At 43.6% G+C, this 24,527-nt stretch overlaps 1 long non-coding RNA gene across 1 annotated transcript; it reads right to left on the reverse strand.

Moving 5' to 3' along the window:
• Positions 1–1,787: 1,787 nt before the first annotated feature.
• On the reverse strand, positions 1,788–19,493 carry LOC129037201 (uncharacterized). The gene is made up of 7 exons (XR_008502747.1): positions 19,344–19,493; positions 17,446–17,566; positions 12,751–12,858; positions 11,634–12,015; positions 6,607–6,748; positions 5,799–6,011; positions 1,788–2,684 (listed from the first exon to the last, which is right to left on the reverse strand). It is a non-coding gene; the product is annotated as an uncharacterized LOC129037201 (long non-coding RNA).
• Between the last annotated feature and the right edge of the window lie 5,034 nt (positions 19,494–24,527).

Here is a 24,527-nt window from a genome sequence, read left to right on the forward strand (position 1 = left end):
GAGGCTCAGGAGCTCTGAATGGTTTACCAGGGCTGGTGGAACCAACACAGGAGGTCAGATCCTGACCCTCCATGCTGCCCAACGTCCACCTGCCCTCAGAGTCTCCAGGCCACCACCTCTCCTCCAGTCTGTCCCCAGGCAGCAGTTGCTGGTGGACCCTGGGTGTCTCCAACACCACCACAGCCAAGGTCCTGGCCTCAGGCTCTTGTTACCTGAGAACTTCTGCCTGCAGGGGGCAGGGACCCCAGGCCACTGGTAGTTCTGTTTATGTGGGTTTTGGAGTCAATGGAGTCATGGCTGGTTTCATTCTATGACCAGAAACTGCCTTGGCCCTAGAGGGACATTTATAGGGCCCCAGGCCATATCCACAGATGGACCAGATGCTGATGTTGGCATACACACAGAAATCCTGTTTGGAGAAAGGTAAGGTATAAAGGGCACCAGAGGGGATCCCCTGCCATGGAATTAAGGGGAATCACCAAGGTAGTGATGAGAGTGGAGACTCATCTCCATGTGTTTGTGGAGGAAAGAAGGGAGTATGTGCATTTATTCATTCATTCATTTATACATATTATTCACTCAACAGATACTGGTGGGGAACCTATTATGTACCAAGGAATGTGCTAGGCATCAGAGAAATAGCAGGGTACAGAGCAGAGTGAATCCTTACCCTCACAGAGCCCCCTCACTATACTGGTGATGACAGGCATTGGGGAAGGGGAACAGCTGATGAGCACATAAATCAAATACCTAAGTTAGGTGATGGGGGAAAGTGACATGGATGGAAACAAACCAGGGAAGGGGCTGGGAGATCTGGTGGGTGGGATTTGTTTGGAATGGATCATCATTCTCACTCCAAAAGGAGCTAGAATTTGGTTCCTTTTCTCGTAAACAAATGGGTCTTAATTTAGAGAATCCAGATTCACTCCTCAGGGGTAAACTGCAGGCAAAGCTCCAATACCTCAGCGGGGAATGCTTGGAGCCAAAATGACATGAGAGTGAAGTTTCTCTTGGCTCCTGACAGTGTCAGTGCACTCTCAGCTGATGGGGTAAGGGAGGTGGTTTGTACCCAGAAGCCCAGGCCCATTCTCATAAGGTGGGGATGGCAGCAGCACTTCCAGGAGCAGGTGTCGGTGAAGACCAGAATGTTCTGGTGTCCTATCACACAGTAGGGTGTCTACGTCAACAATAAGGTGTTTTATATGTCAAAATATCTAGAAGTGAGAATTTTGAATGTTCCTATTACAAAGAAGCGATAGATGCTGGCAGGGATGGGTACACTAATTACCCTGAGCTGATTATTACACAATGCATACATGTATCAAAACATCACACCGTATGTACCCTATAAATATGCACAATCATTATGCATCAATTTTTTAAAGAGAACAAAATGAATATGTGTCCCTCTGCCACGGGTTGCCTATAGAGGTGTAGGGCTTCTTGCTGTCTGTTGTGGAAGCAGTCGGGCCTTTTCCCGACTCCGAGTGAGGTGGCCAGGAATTCTGGGGCTCAGTTTTCCTGAAACAAATATAATGACCCAGAGTGTGACTTCAGCTCATGATGTTGTTACATGTTAAAGCGTGGTCTTGGTGCCTGAACTAAATTTGAATCAGCTGCCTTCTGTTAGGGCCTCCTTTCAAAGTCTCTGGTGGCCAAAGAAACACAAGTTTATGAGAGAGTGGCTTTGCTTCGTAAACTTAAGCCTTCAAAAGGGGACTTCCCTGGGAATCTCTATTAAGATATTTATGAACTTCATTTTTTAAAAAAATAGTAAATATGATCAACTTTGAATTATTTGATTTATTTTCATCAATTGCCAGTCATCCAAAAGAATTTATTGAGCACCTTGTAGGTACCAGACACTGTTACAGGCACAGATGTGAGCAAGATACACATGGTCCCTGTTCTAATGTAGCACACAGTGTGGTATTGACACAGAGTAAATGGGTAGTCGTAACATGGGGCTCTGAGAGGGGAAGGAAGCGGGTATCTTAGGAGATACTTAAAGGTCATGGCTTCATGGAGGAAGGAGTTAGCTGGATGAAGAGTGGTGGGAGCAGTGTAGTTGCCCAGGTCAGAGTGGGGCCAGCCTGGAGTGGAGAGGGCATTGAGCACACAGCTAGAGTGTCATAACCTGGGGAGGGCGGTTTAGGGAGGTGAAGGAGAGAGATGCTAGGGCTGCCAGAGCAAAGTACCACCGACTGGGTGGTTAAAACAACAGAACTGTATGTTCTCATCATTCTGGAGGCAGGAAGTTTGAGATCCAGGTGTTGGCTGGGTTGATGTCTCCTGAGGCCTCTCTCCTTGGGTGGTAATGGCCATTTTCCTCTTTGTCTTCACATGGGCTTCCCTCTGTGCATGTCTGTGTCCTTATCTCCTTTTTGTATAAAGACGTCAGGCATATTGAATTAAGGGCCCCCACACATGACCTCATTTTAATTTAATTACCTCGTTAAAGACTCTAGCTACAAATACAGTCATGTTCTAAATTACTGGAGGCTGGGGCTTCAATGTATGAATTTTATGGGACATAATTCAGCCTGTAATGGGTGCATAGTTGCTGGATCAAGCAAGGCCTTGGAACCATGTTGAGAAACATGGACTTTATCTGGAAGGCAAGGGGGAATCACTGAAGAGTCTTACATAGGGTGGCGATGCTCATGTTTGCATTTGGCAGAGATCTTACAGCAGCGAGGGGAAAATTGGAGAAGGATAGAGTTGGGTTCAGAAGCTATGAGGATGTTGTCTAAGAAAATTCTTGGCAGAGGGAGATTAGGAGGTAGAAACTGCAGAACCTGTGAGGGGTCACTCCTGGGGGGTGTGTCAAGGTGAGTTGGATTTCTGGTTTGGGCCACTGTGTGCACCATGGAAATCTTCATTGAGAGTTGTGGTCTGGGTGAAGGAAAGGAGATGAGTCCAACATTAGGGGGGCATGCTGAGTTTCAGGGCCCTTTGGGACGTCTGAGTGGGGCAGGTCTCAAGCTCTGGAAATAATTCTGGATTGGAGATATGGATTTAGGACTCATTAGCTTGGATGGTAATTGAAGCCATGGGAATGGATGTGGGAGGGGGTCTAGCCATGAGTTTGAATATTCAGAAGGGAGCTGGCAACTCTTCTTACTAATACTGGAGATGTGTGTGTGCCCAGAATGACTAACATCTCCGCTCATATGAAGGCCCAGTTAATCTTCAAGCCCATGTTTTCCTCTCTGAGGAACCACTGGGGTCCTGGGGTAAGAGAGGATCTTGGGTCTCCTGGGCATTTGCTCCCTTCCCAAGACCTGAGGACGTTTAATCAATTTTTGATACTTGATGAGTCACTGGATGCCTTCCCAGCTGAGTCAGCAAAGGTACCCCTCCTGGGAAGCACAACCCAGGCAGTTCCAAGTACTGGCCTTGTTTATCAGAGGGATGGGACGAGAGGGTGGGGTGTGACTTCCCAGAGCAGCGAGCTGCAGTGTCTGACTACATGGGGCAAGGAAAGACACCAGTGGACAAAAGGTATTTGCTGGGCTTAAGGGTGCGTGACACATGTTTTTGGTAGTAGTAGCAGATTTGTCTTTTTAAGATGTCTTTTTTGAGCCACTTTTAAAATAACAACAGCTGACATTTATAGAATCTTCACCAGCTTCCAGACAATGTGCTAAGCATTTTACCTGCATTGTCTCAATTCATCCTTACAGGCAAGCACTGTGGTTATTCTGATTGTACTAAGGATATGATAGAAGTCACACGATGTGACTTCTGAGGCTAGGACATGAAAGCATCTACCTGGCTGTCTCCATCTGTCTCAGGATGTATGCCAGGGAGCCACAAGCCAACGTGTGAAATGTTTGGTTACCCTGCAGGTGCTATGCTGGAGAGCGCATGTGGAGAGACTCCACAGAGAGTGATGTCCAAGGATCCTCTGCTGTTCTAGCCTCCAGATGTTTGGTACCAAATGGAGAGTGAGTGAGGCTTCCAACCCCACCTTTGAGCCACCCCAGCTGATGCCAGTAGAGCAGAGATGAGCTGTCCCCACCAAGTCTTGCCCAGATTGCAGATTTGTGAACAAATAGGAGTTTTTGCTTGAAGTCTCTATGTTTTGGGGTACTTGGTCATGTAGCCCTAGGGCTAACTGAAGTATAGTGAGAAGTGACAAGATTCAAGGTTGTATAGCTGCTTAGGAGAAGAACAAAGAAAGTACACTCTCCTTGCATTCAAAGGATATTTCTTCAATTTGCTTGCAATGTGACCTTTGGCAAGCTACTGAACCTCTCTGTGCCTCAATTTTCTCATCTGTATGATAGGGATGAAGATGGTATTTCTTCAGAAGGTAGTGATGAGGAATAAATATTTCATTCTTGGCATGTAGGAAAAAGCTAGTAAGTAGCTGGGTTGGGGTTTCAATTTAGGCAGTCTAACCCTAGACTCTTTACTGGTAAGCTCAGGTCCAGAACATTCCCACCAATCCCTGAAAAGGAGGCCAGACAGCAATATCCCAGGTACTCCCATTATTTTCCCCCATATGGCATGATTCTGAGTCCTCCTTGGCTGCCCTTCTTTGTTCGCTGGGCCCTGATACATGATTCTCTGAACTGAAGGCCGCACCATCACTCCTCTCTGTTTAGTGCAGCCCGAGATTACACTGGCTTTTTTGGCAGTCACATCACATTGTTGACTCATTCTGAGCTGGCAGTCAAAATCCTAAGTGTTTTTATCACATGTGCTAGCATCAAGCTGCATTCCTTCCCATCTAGGATTGGTGCAGTTGGAGTTTTTAAAAATCCAACTACAGAATTGTCTAGTTTCTTAGATTTTGCTCATCGTGGTAGTGCGCCTAGGAAAGAATCCAGATGAGCTCCTCTCCAGGGTTCTCGGAGATACCCTGTATCCTTTTAATATACCTTTCCTTTTTTTCTGTAGTCCATTTGAGTGGCTTACTGGTACTCACGACACAAAAAGTAAGCCATAGAGTGACTTCTGGGTGGTCCATGCGCAGGAGGAAAAGAGCTGTGGCAGGGATGCTGTGGTAGAGGGCAGAGAAAGCAAATGGCAGGAGTGTGTGCTGGGTGCCACGTCCGAGCCGTGGCAGACCTTGCAGCTGATCATGACTCTGTTTTCTGCTGAGTCAGGAAATGGCCTCTACTTTGATTAGCTGCCACCTGAATAGGACAGAGTTGAGGACTGAGGACAGAGACTGCTTTCAAAGTGGACCCTGGCATAATTAATCAGGCTTCAAGCACATCGGTTGTTCGGATGGTTCCCAATTCCCCCAAATGTGCTGCCATCTCACCCTCATTTTCTCAGCTTGCCCACAAAGATAAAATGATATTTTTATCAAGTCTCATTTCTTGCTGAACTACAAGTTCTCCAAGTGGTCGCATCACTTGATCCTGCTACTCTGGCGATACTATGTATGGTGCTTGCTGAACTGGTCACTCTGGTCGGTGGGTGCCACAGAAGGTGGGTGGCTCAGAGTGGAATGAAGAAAGTACCAGAGTCTGATGGACATCACTTCTGCAGTCAGTGGTGAGGTGCTGGCTCCCATGGGAGGGGGATTTTCCCAGGTGCCTTAGCTCAGGAAACATATGGTGCACAGTGGAATGGACCCTGGTGTGTCTCCAGTGGTCTGCATAGCTCCTGGGCAATATGGAAGGACAGTGCTGACTCAAGCAGAGCCTGAGCCATCTCTAGATGCTTTCTCACCTTGTCCTTGAGTCCTACAAATTAGGTCCTAATTGATCTGTATTCTCCCCGCCCCCTTACTCTCTGGCCTAGGGACATCTTTCTATTCTGGGAATAGGATGCCTTACCTTTACTCCACTCATATTCTCTCAAATATGTTGTATGTGCACAAAGCCTTCCTATTTGCCTATGCTTAAGCTCTTGAAGCTCAAAGTTAATCATTAATTTCTTTTTTTTGGTTCCCCTTTGCTTTCTTTTATGTCAGCTCTTCCTTGAGGGAATGAAGGCAGACTGCTAGGCTGAACACAAAAAGGGGAGCAGCCCAGGGGTATAAGGAAATTCTAGAATAAAGAGCACATTGGTTAATAGCTTAGAAATGTTATCCCCCTAGACAAGTAATAGAAAGTTGCTCAAGCTCGCCTCAGCAAATTATGGGAACTGATTGTAATAGGCAGCTTAGGGAAGCCAGGGGTGGAAATGGCTGATTGGACCGGAAGTGGCACAGGCGCCTGGGGAACGTGCTCTCACAGCTTCTCACTTCGGGTGCCACAGTCTCTCATCTCTGGCTCCTCTGAATGTCTACCTCATCTCTTCTCTCTCTGGACTGGCTTTCACTGCATTGGTGGACATATGACATGAGGATACCCAGCCCTGCCCATGGCCCAATTGCACCAATTAGAAAAGCTACCCCTTAAAGAAATATTGTAATTGCCATCTGCCAGGAGACTCAGTTAAAAACACACAAATAAGTGAGGACCGTACATGCTCAATGGACCGCTGCTGCACATTTGTGTGCAGTGATGGCATGTGGGACCCGGAACTCTGGCCTCTGCTTATCCTCAGAAGCAGGCAGCAGAGAAGGAGGAACGTGCTTGCGTTTCAGTCCCCAAAGTGGGAGAAACTCATTGGCCCAGCTTAGGCCTGGTGTCTGCCTACCTGTGGTTCAGTCAGCTGTGGTTGGGGGTAGGACACACCTGAAGGAGCATATCTTGGCTGTGTGGGTTGGGCAGACATCCCACAGTGCTCATATAGGGGGATTCATCGCATTAACTCTGGGTATTTCTTTGGCATTCCCCCACTATTTTTAACATATCATTTACAATATTGAATTAATAAGACTGGGAATAAAAGTTCTTTGACAGAACACACATGGTAGTTGCTTTTGGGACTAACTGCTCTGCAGATTGCCTAGTGCATTATCGTCTGCTATTGTTGCTTAAAAGCAGATACATATCTGCTTTTATGTCACTTCCTAGGTAAACCTTACTTCCCCCTGTAGGAAACATGGTTCACTCAAACAAAGTAAATAAAGGGGCTTTCCTGAAGGTGTGGGCAGATTTAAGGGAATCTGACAAGAAAAGTGGGAGCTAAGAAGGTCTGGTAGCCATTCCCCTGCTAAGCTAGAACAGGCAGGAAGGGAGCACTTACTGGGGCCAGGAGAAGGTGGTGGTAGCTGTAGGGATGTACGACAGGGCACCTCACGGGACCTGTGGCCTCACGCAGAGAGAGGCAGCCAATCTATAGCCACCTATCAGGGAGGGAGCTGGGCAAATAAATGCCTCCATCTTGTTCTCCTCCTTCTTCTTTCCAATCTCCTGCCAGTGCCTCCACTGGTTGAACCTAGCTGGGAGCCTGTGGACAAAAGATCCAGTGGACCAAAGGATCCATAAATGTGATCCTCCTAGGGGTACAAAAAAGGATAGAAATAGGTGGAAAGTGGATCTGGGAGTGGCTAAATGGAAAATATCCAGGAAGTTCCAAATTGCATTCCTCTGCTATATGTCTTCCCAGACCATTGCACTGCCCCATCACAATGCCCATCCTAGTTTGTCGTATCTGCTGAAGGATTAGGCATGCAGAGCATATGCCTCATGGAAGTTAAGGACTGTATCTGACTTGTCATTGCTGTATGCCCAGAACCTATCCCTGCATCTGATTATCAATGATGTGTAATGGAGCTTGGAACGTGAATGGGCACGTATGTCTGATGTCTCACATGACCATTCTTTGGGAGCCCTTTGGGGATAGTGAATCTCCCAGTACCTTACTTGGGCACAATAAGGACTATTTAGTGAAAGAACATTCACGATTGAGTGAATGGATGAATTCTAAGGATGGATCACTTTGAAAATACCTGAATGTCAATCTCATGGTACCAAGTTTATATCAGAATTCAACCTCAAATTAACTAACTTCCATTCCAGATCTGTTCCTTTCTTGGTGACATGGCAGCATATACATGCCTCATTTTCTCCTGCCTTATATCCATATCCTCTTGGTCTGGTGGCACACCTTCCATTTCTTCACAAGCAACCTGGGATGGTTAGCTTAGGTCCCCAGCCCAGCCCTACTCAAGGGATGTGCTTCAACTAAGATGGGGACAAGGAGGCTCTCCTGGGATTTTGCCTCTTGAAACCATGGATCATGTGCCCCTCCTCTCTTTCCACTTTCTGTCTTTTTTTTTTTGGCTTAAATTAAGCAGAAGTGGCATTTTTTGCTTATATTCAAAGAACTCATATACTCAGACACCAGGAGGAGAGTTCCAGACTTATCAGGCTATACAGTGGTATGATTAAGGTCTTGGGCATTGCAGCTACATTGCTTGGGCTTGAATCCCAGTTCTGCCATTTTTTGGCTGTGTGACCCTAGGCAAGTTACTTATGTTCTCTGTGCCTCAGATTTCTGATCTTCAAAGTGGAAACATTAGCTGAGACAAAGCATGCAAACACTCTTAAAACAGTTTCTAATGCATGGTGAATACGCAGTATATATCACAGGGTCTTGACCATCCAAGCAACTTGAGAAGAAAAAAAATGATGGAATTATATTTCTTTAAACAAAAAAGAAAAAAATCACAAATCACAGAATAAATTGGAATGAATTCAATGAGTTTTCAAGGGCTGCTGTGTCTTCCTACCCACTCTGATGTGGGTTATGTACAGAGAAAAAAGAATCTGGAGCTGTTTCTAAAGGGGGCATTCAAAACTGAGCTTGTGCCTTTTTATTTTTCAAGAAAAATCAGAGGCCAGTGGCTATATGTGCTGTTCTCTCTTTCTTTTCTGGGAAAGTTCATGAGTTCTTGGCCCCAAATAAGCTTAGTTCTCTACCGCTTCCCACAAGGAAATTAAATTTTCAGGTCCTGCACAAAAGTTTAGTTATCGCTAATATAATCATTGGTGCTGTCACTGTAGGTCTGTAGGAGCTGAGTGGAAGGATGGAATTTGACAGCAATAAAAAAATTCTCTCTCTGCCCCTGCTCTCAGACACTTGGATACCCATTTACACATACGTGCACAATGTGACACACACCCTCAGGCACACATGCACAACCACACACATCCATACATAAAGGGATGGCTTTCCCAGAGACAGTTGTCTTGAGTGATTTTTTTAATCCTGAGTTTTATCCTGAGTGATTTTTAAAAAAACTAAATCCATCCAGTATTTTTGGGTGCCCGCATAGCCAGAGCTGGGCATGGGGAAATGGGGAAGAAATTGGTGCTATAAGCATGATTAAAGCTGTAGTCCTGGTCCTGCCTTCTAGGAAATTCTGAAACAGTGTTTTGGGGGTAAGAGACACCTACCAGTATCTAATAAAAAGTAGGTTGTGAAAAGGTTATATGAGAGGTTAAAAAGTTGCTAAAGGTTGCTTTGCTTTCTTTCTTTAATTTTTAATGTGACTCTGGAGTAGTTTCACAGGTTCTCAGTCTAGCTTTGGCACCAACCAGCCTTGTTCTGCATTGATCTGGATTTAAATACTGGATTTGCTGCTTATGAGTGGTGACACTTACTGAGCCTTGGTTTCCCAGTCTAACAAGCTACGAACAGCACCTATCTATATGTGTTAAGATTGCATCTGCTGGAAATCACAGAGGTTAGATGGCAGTGACTTAACCAAATAGGAGTTTGTTTTTCTCATGTAATAAGTAGTTCAGAAGTGGGCAAGCCAGGGTTGGTACCATTGTTCCAGGGACCATCAAGGACACAGGCTCCCAGAATCTTCCAGAGCCACAGGGTGGCTTCCCTGGTTGCAGGCAAGATAAAGGGGAATGGACAAAATGGCAGGAAGCTGAAGACATGAGCCAGCCACATCTGTCCCCCTTTGGAGAGCTTTCTGGAAAGCCCCATTCACTGACTACATCTTATACTTTGTTGGACACACTATGCTAAGATGACCAACACTACCTGCAAAAAAAAAAAAGCTGGGATATCAAGTATTTTAACTGAACATATAGTTGCCTCAAACAAAATTGAAGTCCTGTCACAAAGGAGAAAGAAGAGACTCCAGCCGTATCTGCCACATGATATTGGGAGAGTTGTTGAAGAGATTCCCTGAGATAATTCATGCCAAACTCTTGGCCCAATGCCTGACATGTGGTGATTATTATTATTAGCTGGGACTCTCCCCATTGTCTTTTCAGAGGATCCTCCAGCAAGGTGACAAATGAAAACGCAGCCTCCTCAGTGTTCAGGGACTCCCCCTTCCACCAGCCACTGCCTGTCTGAATCTGAGTCATGCTCATGACTCAGGCCATCTCATCTCTTCCAGAAAGTCTCCCCTCACCTCTGTGGTCCTCAAAGATATCACCTGCTATTTTCAGAACCTGTAGCTTGAAATGACTATATCACCCAAATGTAATTTCAAACATATTTCCTAGTATGAATAGATCTATATCTCTGTGTTTATTTTTTCTCCCAACTAGGTTATAAGTATCTTGATGGCAGAAATTACATTTTATTCCTACATCCCTGCCACAAAGCTCTGATTACTGGTTCTTATGCATCTCAGATGCCCACACTGAGTAGACTGTAGGACATTCTGAGGTAGCTAGCTTTTGTTTAATTTGCTGTTGGGCTGAAGTGTGGTGTACCAGGGATTTGTTCATGTATGTGCAATAATGAGTCATGCTGTTTTGGGCATTTGCTGTTTTTTTAAATATTTTTTGAATTTTTTATTGATATGTAGTGGGTACATGTGAAATTTTGTTTCATGCATCAAATGTGTAATAATCGAGTCGGGGTATTCAGGGTTTCCATCACCTTGAGTATTTGTCATTCCTCTATGTTGGGAACATTTTAATTCCTCTCTTCTAGCTATTTTGAAATATATAATACATTGTTGTTAATTATAGTTACTCTACTCTGCTATAAAACAGAACTTACTGTAACTCAGGAATGGAAAACCAAATACCATACGTTCTCACTTATAAGTGAGAGCTAAGCTATGAAGATGCAAAAGCATAAGAATGACATAATGGACTTTGGAGACTCAAGAGGAAGGGAGGGAGGGGGGTGAGGGATGAAAGACTGCATAGTGGGCAAAGACTACTGCTCGGGTGACAGGTGCACCAAGGGCATTTGCTGTTCTATCTGCATCAATTTTGGAAGCTCAGATGGCCAAGGTGTTGTCTAGTAACATACACCAGGGTGACCCTCAGAACAAAGGGGGATCAAACGTGAGGTTTAGACCAGGCGCGGTGGCTCACACCTGTAATCTCAGCACTGGGAGACCGAAGCAGGCGGATCACCTGAGGTCAGGAGTTTGAGACCAGCCTGGCCAACATGGCAAAACCCCATCTTTACTAAAAATACAAAAATTAGCTGGGCGTGGTGGTGGGCATCTGTAATCTCAGCTACTCAGGAGGCTGAGGCAGGGAGAATTGCTTGAACCCGGGAGGCAGAGGTTACAGTGAGCCGAGAATTGTGCCACTGCACTCCAGCCTGGGTGACAGAGCAAGACCCCGTCTCAAAACAAAAAAACAACAGACAAACAAACAAAAAATGTGAAGTTTAGAATGCCCATCTGGAAGCATTCATTCATTCATTCATTCACTCGTTCACCATCTATGTTCCCGATGTATGCGAGTCACAGTTCTGAGTGAGGTCCTCTTGTTGCTGTGTCACCTCCCACAGCTGCTTCCCATCTCAAGGTAAGAGGAGTGTGTTTAATCAGCAATACTCACTTTCTTCTGATTTTGACTCAAGGGTACTTCCCTGCACCCATCAATTTCAAAACCATTTCCTAAATCTGACTTAGCCACTTGATTTCATGGGGCACCCTGTCAAATAATTGTGAAAGAAGAACATGAAGCAGGACTACTGTGGGTGGGAAAGCCCCATACTTACCTGCCCCTTTTCTAGCCAACTCATATCCTGGTCCCTTCGGGGTCCCCAGATGAAGTACCAGCACCCCCTCTCCCCACACCCCACCAGTTCAGTGGAAAGGAAAGAACTTGTCTTCAGGAAGATTGGATTTTATGCCTCAAAATGAATGAATTCAGCAAAGAATTTCTGAGCTCTTCTTATGTGTAAGGTACGGTGCTGGCATGGGTGCCGAGAACACAGCTATATTAACAAATCAATCAAGTAACTGATTACATATTAGACTGTGCTAGCTGATGAGGATACTTTAATCTTGGTAAGATGGATAGAGCACTTTGTGCCAGGCCCCATGCTTAATGTCTTATGTACATTTTCTCCTTGGATCCTCTAAGGATTCACATCAACACTCTGAACAGGTCGAAGATAGAATGATTATCCTCTGCCTGCCCCTTCCCTCCTGCTTTGTGTAGAACCCACCAAGGAGTGGAGAGGGCTGGAGATCTAAAAACAGGATCTAAATCCTGGGAAGAGACCACTTGTCTGTTGGGGTGCCCCATGCCAACATGAGGTGGCCTCAGTTGAGCAGTATGCTGGCATTTTGACTGGAAATGATTTGAGATATTCCCCAGTACTCTGTCTCTGAGTTTCCCTCAGGTCCAGTGGGTGTGCATGAGATCTGAAAATGTTCAATGCCATATGGTAGAGGAGAGGAAGGTAGTTAAGAAGTCAGAACCAGTTATTTGCATGGGATCATTGTGATGTGGTTTGAGGGGACAGAGTGGCACAGTCTTAGTATGGATGAGCCAAAAGTTGGGGCTCAGAGAGAGAGCACAACAGGATCAAGAGAACCAAGTGGAGGCCGAGTCACAGGGAGGACAACCTACATTTACTGTGCCACTGTCACATCAGCTGTGGACACTTTAGAAGTGTGTGTAGTAAGGAAAAAAGCCAATGCCCAGCCATGACATTGGGTGTTACCTAGACCAGCCAGGATGGCAGGTGTTACCTGGAAGAGATGCCCTTCCCGAGGAAGGGGAGAACAAGTCAGGAGGGTATAACAAGTCTTCTGGGAACTTAATTTCGCTCCTGGGGAGACAAGAAGGAGAAAGGGGTGAGAGAGAACTTTCAATTCAGGTGACTAAATTACTCAAAAGAGATGGGCTGTAATCTCTTTTGAATGGTGTTATCTTGATGTAAAAAAACTGATGTGGTTTTTTTGTGTCACTCATAGAAAGAGTTTTTCCAGAATTGTGACTGTGAATTTTATACCCACAACAGGAGTTTAGGTGAAAATATCCTCAACTATTTTCTTTTCTAATCTTTTGCTCTTGGTTTCCTTCTCAGAGTGCCTTCTCATAACCTAAAGCGCCTGCCAGGACCAAGGTAGATCTTAAACATATAAATAATGGCTGAGGTTTCATCCTTAGACTGCATGGTTTCCCCAGGGGAGTACATATTTATATTCTTCTTTTAATCAGTGGAGAAACCAGAGGATGACTCATTCCCTCAGAGCGGAAGAGGAAGTCATGGTGCCCTTGACTAGAGTCCCTCCGAGTTTTGGTTTCTTCTCGGTGGGGTTGCAGCAGCCCTGTAAGGAATGCATGAGGGAAGGGGGCAAAAGGTGCTGGGAAGAGAGATGGTGGCTGTTTGGACAAAGGGCTCTTTCTGTCAGTGGCTCCATCTCCACCCAGACCCGGGCTCCCGTTCAGAAGTTCAGCTCCCTTCCCTTCACCCACGCCGAGATTCACATGCTCACACTCAAAGCTATTCCCTCACCACCAGGGCTGGGAGGGACCCTGCCTACAAGCCCTTTCGTCTTCCAGATGCTGAAAGAAGAAGTAATTATAGAAAACAAACAAAACAAAACAATGGCAACACTATGGAGACAGTAAAAAGACCAGTGGTTGCTAGGGGTTAGCCCGGAGAGAGTAATAAATAAGCATAGCGCAGAGAATTTTTAGGGCAGTGAAACTACTCTGTATGAGACTATCATGGTGGATGCATGTCATCACACATTTGTCTAAATCTGCAGTATGTACACCAAGGGTGAACCCTTATGTGGTAGTCTCTTTTATCTGAGGTTTTGCTTTCCAAGGTTTCAGTCAGCTGTGATCAACTGTGGTCCAAAAATAGTAAACAAAAATTCCAGAAATAAACAATTAGCAAGTTTTAAATTACACACCATTCTGAGTGGCATGGATGAAATCTTGAGCCATCTTGCTCTGTCCTACCTGGGACTTAACTCTTCCCTTGGTCCAGCATATTCACACTGTCTATGCTACCCACTGGTTAGGTCTGAAAAACATAGTGTGTATGGGCTTCAGTACTATCCCAGGTTTCAGGCATCCACTGGGGGTCTTGGAACTATTCCTTGGGGATAAGCGGGGACTACTGTATACATTATGGACTTTGGGTGATGATGTGTGGATGGAGGTTCATCAGTTGTAACCAATGCACCACTGTGGTGGGAGATGTTGATAATACAGGAGGCTATGCTTGTGTCAGGGCAGAGGGTATATGGGATATTCTGCACCTTCCTTTCAATTTTGCTATGAACCTAAAACTGCTCTAAAAAATTAAAGCTTTAAATAACAGCAACAGTGACCTATCCTATAGAAAGCAGTGGGGGCAGCTTCATCCTTCCCTTTCTCAGAGCATAAAAAAATTGCACCTAATTTTTTTTTTTTAACCAATGAGGTAGCTGGGGAAATTGAAATGGAGAGATCCTCATGATGTAGGTTCAACTTATGGAAACTCAACATACCAACTTACAAGCCAGATCATTTAGGAGGCGATTCTTTATTTTATAGGCAACTGCATTACTTCAACACAGGATTCCTATAAACAGTAATTCCCTAGGGCATTTAAGAATTTGCTTATAGATCATGACTATTTTAGAGAAAGCAGAGGCAGGCAGAAAATCATTTTGGAGCCATCATCTGTTATAATTCTGGCAGAAGTAAAGAAAAAAGATGAAGTATCTTTGAAATCAAGTAAATCAATAGGAAAACGGGATGGATTTCCCAAATTCAATTTATATGCAACTTTTTATAGCATTATAAAATATAGGCCGGGCACAGTGGCTCACGCCTGTAATCCTAGCACTTTGGGAGGCCGAGGCAGGCGGATTGCCTGAGCTTAGGAGTTCAAGACCAGGCTGGGCAACACGGTGAAACCCCATCACTACTAAAATACAAAAGAAATTAGCCGAGCCTGGCAGCGTGCACCTGTAGTCCCAGCTACTCAGGAGGCTGAGGCAGGAGAATTGCTTGAACCCGGGAAGCGGAGGTTGCAGTGAGCTGAGATTGTGCCACTGCACTCTGCCTGGGTGACACAGCGAGACTCCATCTCTCCAAAAAAAAAAAAAAAAAAAATTAACCTTTCCAAAGACTCAACGTTTACTATATATGCTGAACTAGACAGTTTATTTACATGAATCCTCCTAACAGCCATGAGAGGTAGCTATTAGTCTCCTCATTTTATAGATGAATAAACCGAGGCCTGGGATAGGGAAAAGACTTGTCAAAGGTCACAGATGTTTCAAGTTTGTATTACTGCACTCCATAAATCCAACTGCGTGTACGTCTTTTTTTTGGGAGCATGGGGAACCACGCACAAGGGGCTACTCAGCATTCACTCCTCTATTTGAAAAATGTTATTTAAAAAGGAAACTATTTTTGGATAGGGAATTAAAGAGTAAACACGAGTCTCTGCTAGTTTATTTTCACTGAGTGCACACACTCCTTCAACGATAATTCATCCAGGATGTGAGCTGGAACTCATTAGAAGTCACCAGGCCTGGGGGAGAAGATAAAACCACGATTAAAGACATCTGAGCCCTTTAGGACAATTTATTATCTTGGATTTCATATTTAATAGGAGACATTAATTCACAAAAGAAGTCCTTGGGGCAAGCAAATAATGCCCTATAATTGCTGTAGGGCTCTGGAGTTCCCAAGCATGCACTTGCTCCTGGGCTGGGTGAGCTCCTAGGTTTGCTGGGAGGTTCCAGGCCCAGGAACTCCTCTGAAACTCTATCAGTTTGGCATTGCAGGAGGGAGAGCTCTTGCCAAAAACCAGAACATAGCTTCAAGTTATTTGTTATAAGTTGGCTATTTTTTTTTCCTCAAAAGCCTCTCCATTCATGCCAATGGGAGGGGAAACTTAACCCAGTAGATAGGTCTGAAGCATTAAAACAGGTGACAGAGTGGCTATTTTTTTGTTTGTTTGTTTGTTTGTTTTTCAGACAGGGTCTCGCTTTGTTACCCAGGCTGGAGTGCAGTGGCATGATCACGGTTCACTGCAGCCTCGACCTCCCCGGCTCAGACATTCCTCTCATCTCTGCCTGCTGAGCGGCTGGGACTATAGGTGCTCACCACCATGCCTGGCTAATTTTTGTTATTTATTGTAGAGACGAGGTCTTACCATGTTGCCCAGGCTGGTCTTGAATCCCTGGGCTCAAGGGATCCACCCGCCTTGGCTTCCCAATGTGCTGGTATTACAAGTGTGAATCAATGTGCCAGGCCAAGAGTGGCTATTCTGAGAGCCCTGTTCTCCATGGTAGCGAAGCGTGTAGGAATGATCCTTGGTGGGCCTCTGGTCCCCTGTTTGTGAAACAAAGAGTTTGGATGACAGAGTCTCTAAAGTCCTTTTCAAATCTGTGGCAGAGTTAGAGAGGCAGAGTGGGGAAAAGTGTCCTGGAGTTCAAATCCCTGCTCAGTCCCTTCCTGCATGTGGAATGTTGGAACTATAATCACAATACCAGCAAAAGAGTGTTGATTATTTACTAAGTGCCAGACGTTATGATGAATCCTAGAAACACTGAGGCAATCCTATGAAGTAGGTACTGCAATATCTCCATTTCGTTGTTGAGGCAACGGGAGCATAAAGGGACTAAGTGACTTGCCCAAGATCATATGAAGCAGGATATTTTGGATCCAGGTAGTCTGACTTCAGCATCTGCACTTCTACCCACCACCATCTTCACCCATAAGATGGGACAACCGCCCACCTTATAGCGTTATAGTGAGGATGAAAGGATGTCATGAATCAAAGTGCTTAGCATGGATAGTTCCTACCCATAGTAATAGCTTGTGAAGTAAATTGGGTTTGTTTAGCTGGAGAAGCTAATGAGAATAGGAGACTTAATTATTGCCTTCAAATATATGAAAGATTTTTAATGATTCACTTATGTTTGATGAATATCAAGCCTCCACAGAGCCAGACTAAATGCTTTGTATTATTCTTAAGTCTGTGTCATCCAGGAAGAGAATTCAATTTAAACAGGAGAAATTTAATTAGACATAAAAATAACTTGACCTTCATACTGGGTATAAAATTTCAGAATAAATGATTGCAATTAGCTGTGAAGTTTGTATACACGATGTTGAAATAGAGAATTACTATTTGAAGGCCTGCCATGGACAATTGTGCAAGTTGTTTACTGCACGTAATCAGGTACTGCCATTTACACCATAGTCTATGTGAATGGTACCCTCTGGAGATGTGCAATACATAATTTTCATATCCTTTTATCCTGCCTATTAACCCTGAAATGTTTAGATTGAGGCTGGTCCCATTCTAGCTGTAGGAATCCATGGCTTTGAATGAAAGTTGAGAGTTGAGACAATTATCTAAGAAAGGTAAATATGTGTTTTGCACAATATGACTCACCACTCAGGATTCCATGGCGGTCACAGATAGTAGACCATGGCCTCAGAATCTTCTCAATGCAACACTCCAGGGAATTGCTGTCAACAAATCAGATCTGCCACTTTATCTAAAACACCAAAAGCTGTTTAACATAGTGATCAGAAGCCTAGGCTAGAGTTATAATGACTGGGTTCAAATCTAAGCTCTGATACTTATTAAACTGATGACCATTGAATCAGAAAGGAAGCATTTTACTGCAAATAATAGAAACCAAACTAAAAGTGTGTTAACAATAAGAAAAAATTGTTATCCCCCTTTTTATAACCTAAGAAGCATGCACACGTGTGCATACACACACATACATTTTATATTTTTAACATCTCTGATATGAGGTATGTTATGCAATTGCTGTTGCTAAGCATTGCCTGTCCTTGTGCTTCAAACCTGCAGAATGGTGATGGCCTCTTGGGAACAATTCCAGAGATTACAGAAGGGCACTTTCTTAAGAAACACAGCATCACCAATGTTCTTCATGGTACAGAGGACAAGCGTATGTGGAAAAACTAAAACATGGATAACTCTGATTGGACAAGTGATTCAAGAGGGTTTGACTCAATGTAAAGCAGATTTAGGAATACCTTGACTAATTTACTTTATTTACATATTTATTTATTTTTGGAGATGGAGTCTCACTCTGTCACCCATGCTGGAGTGTAATGGTGCTATCTTGGCTCGCTGCACCCTCTGCCTCCTGGGTTCAAGCAATTCTCCTGCCTCAGCCTCCCAAGTAGCTGGAACTACAGGCGCATGCCACCACACCCAGCTAATTTTTGGTATTTTAGTAGAGATGGGATTTCACTGTGTTGCCCAGGCTGGTCTCGAACTCCTGAGCTCAGGCAATCTGCCTGCCTCGGCCTCCCAAAGTGCTAGCATTACAGGCATGGGCCACTGTGCCCAGCTAAATTTACTTTAAATTAGTAAATTTATATTTAAATTTAAATGCTCAGGAGTGATATGTGGTATTAAAAATCTAGGCATAAGTAAATCTAAATGGACTTTTTCATTACGTATATTCAAAAATTCTTAAAGTATATTCTAAAAATATATTCTAAAAATTATAAATGATAATATAGCGTCATAGTTAATTTGACAGCATTACAATTTTTTTTTAGTCAGAGACAATGTAATGGTGCATCTCACAATTGATGGCACCTTAAATGAGAAGAAATGTGGCATATCATATTACAAGAAGGCCAGAGAAAAGACAGTGCTGGGGTTGGCCAATTTGGCAGCTTAATAACATTGTTAAGGACAAATTTCTTCTTATTCTTTCAGGCTGTCATCCTCCTTCTATCAGCTTGTTCTTTGAGCTGACTCCTCTTGTTACCGGATGGGAAGTCTGGACTATGAGTTGTTCAGGTTCTTGGTGCATTGAACAAAGAATTGATCAAAATGCACAAACAAAGCAATGGAAGATGAAGGCACAGATTTGTTAATATTAAAGCGAAAGTATACTCCATAGAGTGTGAGTGGGCTTGAGCAAGCAGCTCAAGAGCCTTGAGTATAATGTCCCCTGGAGTTTTTATTAACTAGAAGAACTTAATAACACCCTTTAGAGGCTTCCAATTGGTTAAACCCTATGCTAATGAAGAATTGGCCTGTGACCAATCAGAGGCTAGAGCCCCTGTGCGAGTGACGGCTTTGCCTGTGGCCATTCAAAGGGCGAGGTAAAGGCTGGGCTCCTGGCCAATCAGAGGCCTTTCCCATTTGTTGAAGGGGAGACGAGTTTTGCTGAGGGAGGGGCCTCCAGCCCATTGTCACCTGGGCATGGAGAGGTGGGATTTTCCTTTTGGTTCAATTCTAAGAAGTGAGCCATGAGTTGCTCTTAAGCTCCCTGTCTCTAGACCCTATTCTCCTACCTTACTCTCATGGTTCTAAGAAGACTGCTCCAGTTCTAGGTACTCCATGCATATGACAATGTCCAGAGACAGAAAGAGCGTCTCTCTCATGTATCTCCTTTTAGTCTGCAAGGATTCCTAGCAGACTTCTTTTCATGTCTTCTTGTGTACAGTTGTGTCTCACATGCATAATCATGACCAGTGCGAATGGGATTGCCATTGACTTAAGCCGATTATGACGTCCCCCTGGGCCTAGGGTAGGACTCCACTCCCCTGCAACACATGATCCTCTGAACAAAACTGAGGTTCTCCTAGCAAGGAGAAGACAGGGAGAATGATTATCAGTTAGTCAATCAGAAGTATCTACCATACTCCACAAATTGCTTATCTTTTTTGGCTTTAGTATTTTCATGTGTAAAATGGCAATAGTAATAATAATAATAATGACAACTACCTCAAAGGGTAGTGAGGATTAAATAATGCATATAGGGCTGAGCACAGTGGCTCATGCTTGTAACCCCAGCACTTTGGGAGGCCTAGATAGGAGAATTGCTTGAGGCCAGGAGTTCAAGATCAGCCTGGGCAACAAGGCAAGACCTTATTTCTAAATATATATATATATATATACTGCTTATATATATACTGCTTATATATATATAAACTGCTTATATATATAAATAAATGGCATATATATATATATATATATATATATATATATATATGTACTGCTTAGAATAGTGCCTGATATATGGTAAGGGCTCAAGAAATGTTTAGCATTGATTGATACTGTTCCTGTCTTCACTCTTGTTATCATTATATTACCCTATATCTAGATAGGGAAATTGTCAACCTGCCACTGAAGAAAAGGAAAATGAGAGCTTAAACTGGCCTTAGATATTACTACAGATAGTTGTTGGTCAACAGATTTTTTTCTTGAGCAAGTCCTCTATACTAGGTATTGTTCCTAAGGTAGAAAGAATTCAAAACACAGCTCAGAGGAGTTTATGTCCTGGTTGTAGAGGCAACCAGAGAGTTGGAAAAAAAGTAGAGATCTTTTGCCTTCTAGCCTCTTCATATACTCTTTCCTTTGTCTGAAACACAATTTATCATCACCTCTCTCCTACCTTAGCCTGGTGAACTCGTATTCACCTTATTACATCAGCTTAATTGCTTCCCTGACCCCAGATTTTAGGTAACCTGTCTATGCTGAATGCGTTCATAATTGCTATCATAATAGCAATATTATATTGAAGTGTGGCAGTCTTTTGTCAGTCTTCCCACTTTATGTCTAAGTTCCATGAGGACAGAGACCATGTCTGTCTGTTTCATGACTCTATCTCCTATTCACAGTGCCTGATACAAATGTAGGCAGGCAGGGTGAACCTGTTGAATAAGGGAGTGAATAAAAGAATGTGTTTCACTTAGAACTCTTTCTGTTGTAAGTGACAGCTATAACCTGGTTTAATTAAAAAAGAGATTTCTAAATCTCATAACTGAAAAGCCCAGAGGTTGGTCTGATTTCAGTCGTGATTTGATTTAGGGGACTCAAATGATGGCATTAATATTCTGTCAGATCTGCCTTTTCCAGTGTGGGTTTCATTTCCAGGCTTCCCGTGGTGTTCTTGGCACTTCCAGAGTCTCATCTTTCCAATTCACATACAAAGGCAAAGAACATATGCCTCTCTCCCACCAGTTCCACCAATATCTGATTCTCATTGGGTCACATGCCCATCACTGAAAGAGTCACTGTGACCAAAGCTGGACTTGAGGTGGGATTTTTCTCCACGGAGTACGTGTACGGTAACCTTACATGTTACCTGAGAGTGCAGGATGTAGTGACTCCCAGGGATAAATTTGGGATATTATAATTAGAAATGGGGTAAATAGATGCTGGACCACAAAACAACAGATGTTCATTATAGAATGAATGACTGAATCACACAGGACCATGTGATAAAATCAGATGTAGAGAAGAAAGTACTACAGAATTTGTGGTAGGACAGAAAAATGCACCTGCCCCTGCCCCCCCATCCCTGGACTTGTTAATATATTACCTTACATGGCAAAGAGGAATTTAGGTTTCAGATGGAATTAAGGTTGCTAATCTACTGATCTTAAAATAAGGAGATTATCTGGGATTATTTGAATGGACTCACTGTAATCACAAGGGTCGTTAAAAGGGAGAAACAGAGGCACAAAAGGAGGGCAGAGTGCTGTCATGTGAGAGGAACTCAACCCTCTGTTGCTGGCCTTGAAGGTGGAGGAAGGAGGCCATGAACTAAGACATTCAGGTAGCCTCTTGCAGGTAGAAAAGGCAAGGAAATGGATTTTCTCCTAGAGCCTCCAGAAAGAAACAGCCCTGTTGACACCTTGAGTTTAGCCCAGTGAGACCCAGTGAGTTTAGCCCAGTGAGACCCAGTGAAGTTGGACTTCTGGCCTAGAGAATTGTAAGATAATATATTTGTGTTGTTTTAAACCACGACATTTGTGGTAATTGGTTATAGCAATCAAAAACTAATGGAGTTTAAACAAAATAACAGACAGTTCTTATAGAAAGAACAAATTAATGAATGAATGATGATACAGGACCATGTAATGAAATCAGGGATAGAGAGAAAAATGCTACAGAGTTTCAAACAGGGAGAGCTTTTTGTTGGTGTAGTCAAGAAAGGGTTATCAGAGAAGGCAGGATGGTAGCTATATTATTTTATGAGCTTCACACACAAGAAAGAGGGATTTGGGGCTGAGAAAAGTGGAATGTTCAAAGGCAGGAATGAATTAACACATTGGGAACTTCACTGAAATTTCAGGTTGTGGTTGGAGAAGGGTATGAGATGGGGTTGGGTAGGGAAGAAAGGGGGTCTGATGGAGCTTCTGCAAATCTGGGAGGAGATGTTTCCATTTATTCCAGTTAGCCATGAGAAGGCAGTGTAGGTTTTGAGCAGAAGCCTATTGTGATGCACACACACAGAGGTGCCCAGGATGAACTGGGGACAAAGGAGACCAGAGATGAGCCAGGCTGGCAATGTGGAAATGCTGGGCAGGTAGCCTGTCTGCAGGATCCATGGGTGACTCTCTGCAATTGAGTAGAAATGGGAGTGAAAATAACAAAGAAAGCAGAGAATCCTGGAAGGCAGGGAATCTTCACTTGGGGCTCATGGGTCCTCTCTCCTCTGTTCATGACTTTAGGGAGTCAATGAGACTCCCAAGATTAGATGCACAGTTAGGGGTTTTGTGAGTTTTTCTGGGGAGAGGGCCACATCCTTTATCAGATTTTCAAAGGGCTCTGTGACTCGAGACAGGTAAAAGTCACTGATGTAAGTTTAAAAAATATGCTTTATTGAAGAATAATACATACATAGAAAAGTGCACATGTCATAAATGTACAGCTTGATGGACTTGCATAAACTGAATACCCCTGAGGAACCAGCACCCAGATAAAAAATCAGAATCATACCAGCACTCTAGAAGTTCCTTCTCAAGCCCTGCCCTCTTCCTGCCACAGTAACCACTACTTTGATGGCTAACTCAGCTGTAAGGTATTAAGCCAGGGCTGTATCATGTTCAACCTCCTAGAAATTGGACCACCATTATTAAAAGCAACTATAGGCTAGAAAACCACATATTGTGGATTTTCTCCAGGGGATTTCAGATAGAATTGGATGAGAAAACCACTGTGGTGCTTTGCAATCATCCTCACTTTGTTTTGGCACTGGGCAGGACTGCTCCAGGCAGTTTCCTTCCCTGGGTTTCTAACCCTCTGACATGCAGCCAAAGCTGTGCTTCCCCCTCGGGCTCAAAATCTCTGTGCTTCACTCCATTTGCTGCATTAGTCACCGTAATCCTGGGGGCTGGGCCACGGGAAGAACAAAATCTAATTTGCGCCTTTCATTTTATGAGTTGATCATTATTTGGTTTCCTTTCCTGGTTCAGAATCAAGGGCCAAGAACACAGGCTGTTAAGTACATAGTTACCATGGCATGTTTTTATGCTGCAGCGAGTGGCTAAAACACATTGGAGGGTAAGAGGATTAGACAGCAAGCGGCACCTGCTAAATATGAATAGCGAGTCATCCTGCGAGGGGGTTACAGTGCACTCCAGCAGGCCCGATGCTGGAGGGGACATGGATGGGCTATAATAGGGTTCAGAACTGATCTATTTGCATTTTCAAAAAATAGTCAAATGAATAACAGCAACTGGATTACAGATTCGGCTTCTGCCTAAGCACATAAAAGCAGAGAACCCAAAACAAAAGAAATGAGATGAAGGTTTTGTGGCCTCACCAAGAATTAGGGATTCTGGCAGGAAAAAGAACCCCCAAGAAAGAAATTAAATTTCCTCAGAGAAACAGGGAGGGAGGGAACATAACCATACCCTCCTTGGTCCCATTCCTGGTGCCCCCACCCTTCCCACTGACCACATTAGGTATCTCTGAGATCAGAGACCACTGCAATGAGTTTTGGGGGACTGCCCTAATTCTCAAGTTTGGTTGGGATTTTGTGGCATTGATTTCTGTTAGATTTGACATCGGCTGGCCTCTCAAACTCTTTTTGTTTTGGAAAGGGTTTTATTATGATGGTATTTATTCTGCTTGGCAGGGCCTGACTCTGGAGAGTTCTGTGAAGAAGGTGGGATTTGTTGGGGTGACTTCTTCCCCACCCTCTCCTGGCCAAGCCCTTCTTCTCTTTGCATTTTCCTTCCACTGCTTTTCACATTTCTGCTGTCTCTCTCTCTCCAACCCTGAACTGGCCCTACAGACCACGGAATTGCCAGGCTTTTCCAGGACCTGAACTGAGTTTTCATGTAAAAAAGCTGTCACAGAAAGAGATAGTACTTTTAGTGTCATCTGCTTTTTTTTTTTTTCTTTTCTTTTTTTTTTTTTTTTTTTTTTAGAAAATATATGGTCAAAGCTAATAGGATCTCAGAATAGCCCTTACAATGTTTATTTTCCCTAATTATAATGGGAAATAAATAAAATATATTTATTTTACCATAAATAACATACAAAATCAAGGTGCTTTAATATAAAAAATCAAGATGCCCTGAAAACTTCTATTTAAATGTCACAGAGTGAACAGATCTATTAATTTTGGTTTCTTCCCCAAACTCAGCTAAAATGACATTGATTGAATGAAGGTGGTAAAACCCACAAAGACAAAGAAAGTGGGAAAATGAGAGAAGTCAACAGAATGCAAGCTGGGATGC

This window comes from Pongo pygmaeus, chromosome 4, assembly GCF_028885625.2.
Source record: "Pongo pygmaeus isolate AG05252 chromosome 4, NHGRI_mPonPyg2-v2.0_pri, whole genome shotgun sequence".
In the NCBI taxonomy this organism is placed as follows: Eukaryota; Metazoa; Chordata; class Mammalia; order Primates; family Hominidae; genus Pongo; species Pongo pygmaeus.